This window comes from Galeopterus variegatus, unplaced genomic scaffold (assembly GCF_000696425.1).
Source record: "Galeopterus variegatus unplaced genomic scaffold, G_variegatus-3.0.2 Scaffold552, whole genome shotgun sequence".
Lineage (NCBI taxonomy): Eukaryota > Metazoa > Chordata > Mammalia > Dermoptera > Cynocephalidae > Galeopterus > Galeopterus variegatus.
The window spans coordinates 588,806-596,129 of record NW_007726663.1 but is presented as its reverse complement, the minus strand read 5'-3'; positions in this window follow the sequence as shown (position 1 = coordinate 596,129).

Below are 7,324 nucleotides of genomic sequence, written 5' to 3'. Positions count from 1 at the left end.
ATTTCAGGGTGTTCTATTCTATTCCATTGATCAGAGTCTCTGTTTTTATACCAGTACCATGCTGTTTTGGTTATTATAGCTTTGTAGTATAGTTTAAAGTCAGGTAGAGTAGGGGCCGGCCCGATGGCTCACTGCGATAGTGCGACGCTTGGGAAGCGCGGCGGCGCTCCCGCCGAGGGTTCGGATCCCACATACAGACCGGTTCCCACTCACTGGCTGAGCAAGGCGCGGGAGCAGCACCGAGGGTTGCGATCCCATTGCCGGTCCCCGGTCCGGTGCAGGGCCATACTACCCAAAGTGATATACAAATTTAATGCAATCCCCATCAAAATTCCTATGACATTTCTCACAGAAATGGAAAGAACTATACAGTTATTTATCTGGAATAACAAAAGACCACGAATAGCCAAAGCAACGCTGAGCAAAAAAAATAAAGCTGGAGGTATTACTCTACCTGACTTTAAACTATACTACAAAGCTATAATAACCAAAACAGCATGGTATTGGTATAATAACAGAGACTCTGATCAATGGAATAGAATAGAGCACCCTGAAATCAACCCATGCACTTACTGCCATTTGATCTTCGACAAAGGTATCAAGTCTATTCACTGGGGTCGGGACTCCCTCTTCAGCAAAGGGTGCTGGGATAACTGGTTATCCATTTGCAGGAGATTGAAACTAGACCCACATCTCTCACCATGTACTAAAATCAACTCAAAATGGATCAAGGATTTAAATATACACCCCTAAACAATAAAACTTATTAAAGAAAATATAGGAGAAACCCTTCAGCAAATAGGGCTGGGCACAGACTTCATGAATATGACCCCAAAAGCATGGGCAACCAAAGGAAAAATAAACAAATGGGACTATATCAAACTGAAAAGTTTCTGCACAGCAAAAGAAACAATTAACAGAGCTAAAAGACAGCCAACAGAGTGGGAGAAAATATTTGCAAAATACATGTCTGACAAAGGACTAATATCCAGAATATATAAAGAACTCAAACATCTTTACAAGAAAAAAACAAGCAACCCAATTAAAAAATGGGCAAAAGAGCTAAGTAGGCATTTCTCTAAAGAAGATATGCAAATGGCCAACAGTCATATGAAAAAATGCTCAACATCACTCAGCATCCGGGAAATGCAAATCAAAACCACACTGAGATACCATCTCACCCCAGTTAGGATGGCCAAAATCCAAAAGACGCTGAAAGATAAATGCTGGCGGGGTTGCGGAGAGAGGGGAACTCTCATACATTGTTGGTGGGAATGCAAAATGGTGCAACCCCTATGGAAAATGGTTTGGAGGTTCCTCAAACAGCTGAAGATAGATTTACCATATGATCCAGCTATCCCACTACTGGGAATGTACTCAAAGGAATGGAAATCATCAAGTTGAAGGTATACCTGTTCCCCAATGTTCATTGCAGCACTCTTTACAATAGCCAAGAGTTGGAATCAGCCCAAATGTCCATCATCGGATGAGTGGATACGGAAAATGTGGTATATCTACACAATGGAATACTACTCAGCTATAAAAACGAATGAAATACTGCCATTTGCAACAACATGGATGGACCTTGAGAGAATAATATTGAGTGAAACGAGTCAGGATGAGAAAAAAAAATACCACGTGTTCTCACTCATTGGTGGGAGCTAAAAAATAAACAAATTAATTCACCCACATACACACAAAAAAAAACCGGGGGTGGGGGGTGCGGAAGAAGATATAACAACTATACTTTTTTGAAGTTGTTACAACAAGCAAACGGAAAGGACATTCTTGGGGGGGAGGGGAGAGAGGGTGGAAGGAGGGAGGTGTCCGTGATGGGCCATAATAATCATATACATTGTATATTGACAAAATAAAAATTTAACGAAAAAAAAAATAAAAATAAAAAAATAAAAATAAATTATTAGAAAAATACCTAAAAAAAAAAACCTGAAGGTCTGTAAGATATACCTATATGTTTTAGATACAGTAATAAGTGTCTTAGTTCGTTTGTTTTGCTGTAACAAAATTCTTTAGACTGGGTAATTTATAAAGGACAGAAATTTATTTCTCACAGTTCTGGAGGCTATGAAGTTCATGATTGTGTCACCAGCACGTTCGGTGTCTGGTAGGAGTCTGGTCTCTCCTTCCAAGTTGGTGCTTTGTTGCTGCATCCACTCTGAGGTGACCAACCCTGTGACCTCACATGGCAGAAGAAATAGGAGGTCAAAAAATGGTTCCATCCATCCCCTTTTACAAGGCACAATTTAAGATGGCTAAGCCCTCATGATTTAATCACTTCTCAGAAGGCCCTACCTTTTAATAGCAACACAATGGGGAATAAGTTTCAACACATGAATTTTGGGGAACATTCACACCATAGCAGATAGAGAAACCCTATAACTTGGAAAAGGGTCCACCAAGGTGTGGTCACGGACCTACATATTGATTGAGGCCACAGTGTATGAGCAGCCAAAGCACATTGGAGATAATGTACTATAATTTCTGTCCACTTCAATTTTGTTGAAAAGAACCACCTGTCAGTGTAGATACTTTCAAACAAGCTATGGGATATTTAAAATATTAAATGATTTTTATACTTTATTATCTTCAACAAAAGATTTTGAGAAGACTGTATGTCTTTTTAAGATTGTGAAAACAAGTGGAAACATAATATTTCTTGTGGAAAGATTTTATAACTACGTGTATTCCAAAAGTTAAAGCACACCTCTTTCCAAATGGCTGTAGTGATTTTTTTTAAGAAAGCAAATCTATGAAGACACTAAACAAATTTTATAAAAGAAAATATTTATTTCAGGCTGCTTAGACAGGAGAGGAGCATACTGTGTACTCCCAGTTACATGTTGCAAAAAAACAGGGTAATAACATAGCAATCAAGAACAGTTTTATTGACAGCCATTTAATTCCTTGAATGTTTTCATTGTTGTTTTATAGTTGTGTTTTTACTAATATACAATTATCATTTTTAGTGAAGTGGATATTTTATTATGATTTAAACAAAAATAGTTAAGTACAAATTCACTCTGAAGAATAACGTTTTGGTAGTGAATACATATTTTATCCAAGAATCTGAGCAACCTTTGTCTTCAAAATTATTTTGTTTATTCATTCACTTTATCATCCAGCAAATAAATGTTGGATTACCTTTCTCTACTAAGCACTGTTTCGGTGCAGGGGACAGAGCATTCATTGTTTCGTTTATTAATGTATTCTTGATGTTTATTGTTATTCTGTTTCCTGGGATTCTTGTTTTGACGGTAGGATTTTGGGCTGTTTTGAAGAAAAGGAGAGTTCGATGAGAGATAAACACTAAACAAACACATGATTCTATTTTTCAATTTTTAGACAGTTTGCAAATTTCTTATTTGTCTATATTAAAATGACTCCCTTTTGTTTTTTCATGTGCGAAATATCCAGCAATGACTGAGTTTATTTTAATTTGACAAGACTGTTTTTGACCTTTGCTGAACTGGGGGTGCAGGAGTTAAATTCACAATCAGAGAGCAATAAAATCTCAATTTTTGCAGACATGAGTTGGTAATGATAAAATATATAACTATTACACACTGCATGGATTTTATAGGAGGCACAAATAAATTGTGTATAAAACCTTCATTAAAGTATCTTACCTTTCTTTTAGAAGGGAACATTTTTGAAATTCTGGTCTTGCTCAACCTAAGAAATCATGGTGTCATTAACCACATATTCAGTTGTTCATGAACTTTTCCAGTGTATGGAGACATGGAGACTGCAAGTGAGTGTGTGTGTGTGAGCGTGGCTGAAAAACCTGTAAAGCAGAGGATTACTTGCTGGGATACAATCTACCAAAGAGCAAAAAGCAAACTATTCCATGGTAAAGGACCAAGAACAGGATTTGCAATATACAGTAAATATGAAGCTTGTGCTTGTTGAAAGAATGAATTAATAATAGAATAATTAAAATACTATAGCATATCTTTCATTTCCTAGAAATATAGGAAAAATGGAAGAAGCTTCAAAACTAAAGGTTTAACTTAGCTAAACTAGGATATTTTAAAATCCTACATGTCCACATTAATTGGTAAATTTACTTTTTGAAATATTAATTTGGATTTTTTAAGTGTAATTTAAATGTAATTAAACACTTAAGTTAGAAGTGATAAAGGAGTCTCAATAAAAAGCAGTACAAATTCTGATTAATTTTTTAAAAACTCTTCAATACTTCTAGTTTGGTAGATCCTTCTTAAAGGGTTTTAAATTCTATATTATCATTTCTCACAATTGGACCTGGCTGGATATTTTAAAAATATCTATAACTTTTCTACCTTGGAGGTTGAGAAAAGAGGATGGGTTTCTGTCTATGGCAGATGTCCCAGGAATAATGACAATAGTAAAATAGATATGTAAGTTTTACATGCAGTAGTTGGCATTCTAGGTCTATCCTGTGAGGTGCCACCTTGAGTACAAGTCCCACTTCTCTCAAAGAAGACTCAGCTAAGTATTGATAAATATTGCATTCTTGTATAAAGTCATGGAATCCATAGTAATCTAGGATCTGTTTCTCCAGATTCATCTTAGAAGTAATACGCAGAACAAGGATCAGCCCCTGCTTCTGATATAACCATACCAGTGGTGTAACCACTGAAAACACATTTTCTTGTAATGAACCAGAGTTAGGGTCATGGTGGGAGGAAGCTCGGTGAGCATTTGAGCCCTGTTCACAATCCAGGGCAGCTACAATGACATTTGAGCTCATTCCAGTGAGGGTGGCAACCCTACTCTCCATTTATCTTTGTGCAGGAGCAAAGAGGATTCATATACCCAAACATAGCTAAGAAAAGATATTAACATCACATAAGTCAAAACCCACACTTATTCTTAGGAATAGTACCCAGAGCTATGTCTGGGATAGAGCCTTGAGACAGAAAGGGAGAACTGGGGGCAGATATTACTGGTGCCACTTGCATTTGTATTCACTACAGATAATAAAAATGTAAAAGAATATTTTTATGTTTCTAGGGATGAGAGCTCAATCCATTCAAACTAACAAGATCATTTTAGTGGTAATTGTCTTTAAAATTGTTTAGCTTTGTTGGGAGCCATTCTGAAACCACCTCAGTTGAATAAATGAAGATGTTAGACTGTAAGCATATAAGCCTGAAGAATGTTGAAGAAGTCTAAATTCACTGAAGTGGAGAATTTGAGGTAGTGCAAATGATACTTGTCAGGCTTCTTACTTCTACCTAAGCTCTACTGATGGAGCTCCAAGAGTCTTAGCAGCACAGCACAGTCATCAATGAGAACTTACACAATAGGCAACATCATTGTTACTAAAAACATGGAATATGGAGTCAGTCCTCCAAGCCTTACAAAACTGGCTCCACCACTTAGAATTTTATGTAGATTTAAGATAATCAAAGTGAAAGTTTAAATAGTAAAACAGAGAAATTGGTGGGAAGAAGGGAGAAGCATATTTTAAAAATTAATTTATAATTTCATAAAATGTCTAACTAAAGAATCCTGTTAAAAGAGAACTTAAATGTATGAAATTATAAATGCTGAACTTTTTAGTATTAAATCTACTGTCTATTTGTGCTATTCTTTCTCCTGTGCAAAAATAATCAAATCATATTCCTGATAGTATAAAATTAAATATGTGATAACTCCAGACAAACAAATTTCAAATTCTGTCCCCTGAAACTCTGAAGTCTGAGCAATAATTTAAAGTGGTTCATTGAAATACGGTGTGGTCACAGCAGGCATGCTTTAATGCCACCACATTGGGGACCTGATGCAGACTGTGAAAATACTTGGGGGATAGTAAGTAAACTGTCTTCTCTGGGTTGGGGAATTTAGAGTTGCATTAGAGAAACAGTGACTAATTTATGACAAGTATTTGGAGAAGAGATAGTCTGTCAAAATAAATGTATCTTTCCTCTTTTCTTGAGAGGAAGCAGGCTGTTTTATGGAGTTCCTTGGAACCCTCAAAGATAGCAGGAAGAGAAATGTTTCCATTTTACATGACATATTTTATTCCTGCAGGCCGAATACTTGTACTTGTATAGGTGAAGCTGAAAAACTACAAAATGTTGGCTGTTGAGCTCTTTAGGCATGATCCATGCCTACAGCTTACATCGTCACCCACATCCATTGACTTTAGTCACACACAGATTCTGAAAATCAGGAAGGTCAAACACAGTGAGGAAGATAACAGGATATAGGTTATCCTGATTATAGTCGCAGGTGAGGGCTTACTTTCTTCCCATGCATTAAAAAAAGGCAGAAATTACCCTTCAAATTCCTTGGTCGCCCTGTTTCTATGCATCCCTGAAACTATTTATTCTGCCTGAAAATTCTCCCATATCTTCTTTCCTCCATCCCCACTAAATTCATCCTATACTTTTGGGGGGCTTCTGAGGACAGGCATATCTGGGGTTCAAAGCTCATCCTCATCTGTAAATTTGATCTAATATCAGTTCCTTGAAGTATTATGATAAAGACTAAATGAAAAAAGTATACGCAGCACTTAATGAAATGGCTGGGACATAACAGACACTCCATGAATGGTAGCTTAAAATCAAAGATGCTAAGATCTGCATCTATTTTCTTTAAAATAGTGTCATAACAATACTATGCCCAAATGATCTTTCCTTTATTTTCAGTTCCTTCAGTGAGCACTATGTATACTCTTCTTCACATGATCATACAAATAACCTGTGAAAAGATTTTGCCTTAAATTTGTTCTACAGTCCTATGACATGTTTTTCTAGCATGGTTATAAGCTTACTGAGGTTGAGGAATAATTAACCAACTTCATGAATTTTTATTGCTAGGGGCTATCTTAGGCACACAGTAGGGAAGCATGTGGAAGCTCTTTGATAAATGATTCTGAAAATAAATTTTGAATACTTAAAAGCAGGTAGGCCACGACCCTGACCATGTATCTGAAGTGAGGAAGATTAAATAAACAATTTTTACTCTCTACTAGAAACAAATGTGCAGGATAAATTTGTGGATGATATTTGGCAGACTTGAATCATTTTGGAAGATATAGAGGAAAATAATGCTTCATAATGATTCTAAATTTAATTTTAAGTTGATTGAGAAGTCTTTCTCTTTGGTTATTTTGATTGTTTAGGTTTTGGACCTCCTCTTCTAATTACCATGATTTCTGGCCCCCTTGTACTCCTTTAGTTCTTGCCAAGGGATAAAATCAAACCCTGCTGTGATGATCCTTTTTCATTTTTTTCAAACAAGCATTGTCTTTTCAGGAATATAGACAGGGAAGTAGGGGAAGTAAACCTCTGGTTGAAATATTCATCTCTGA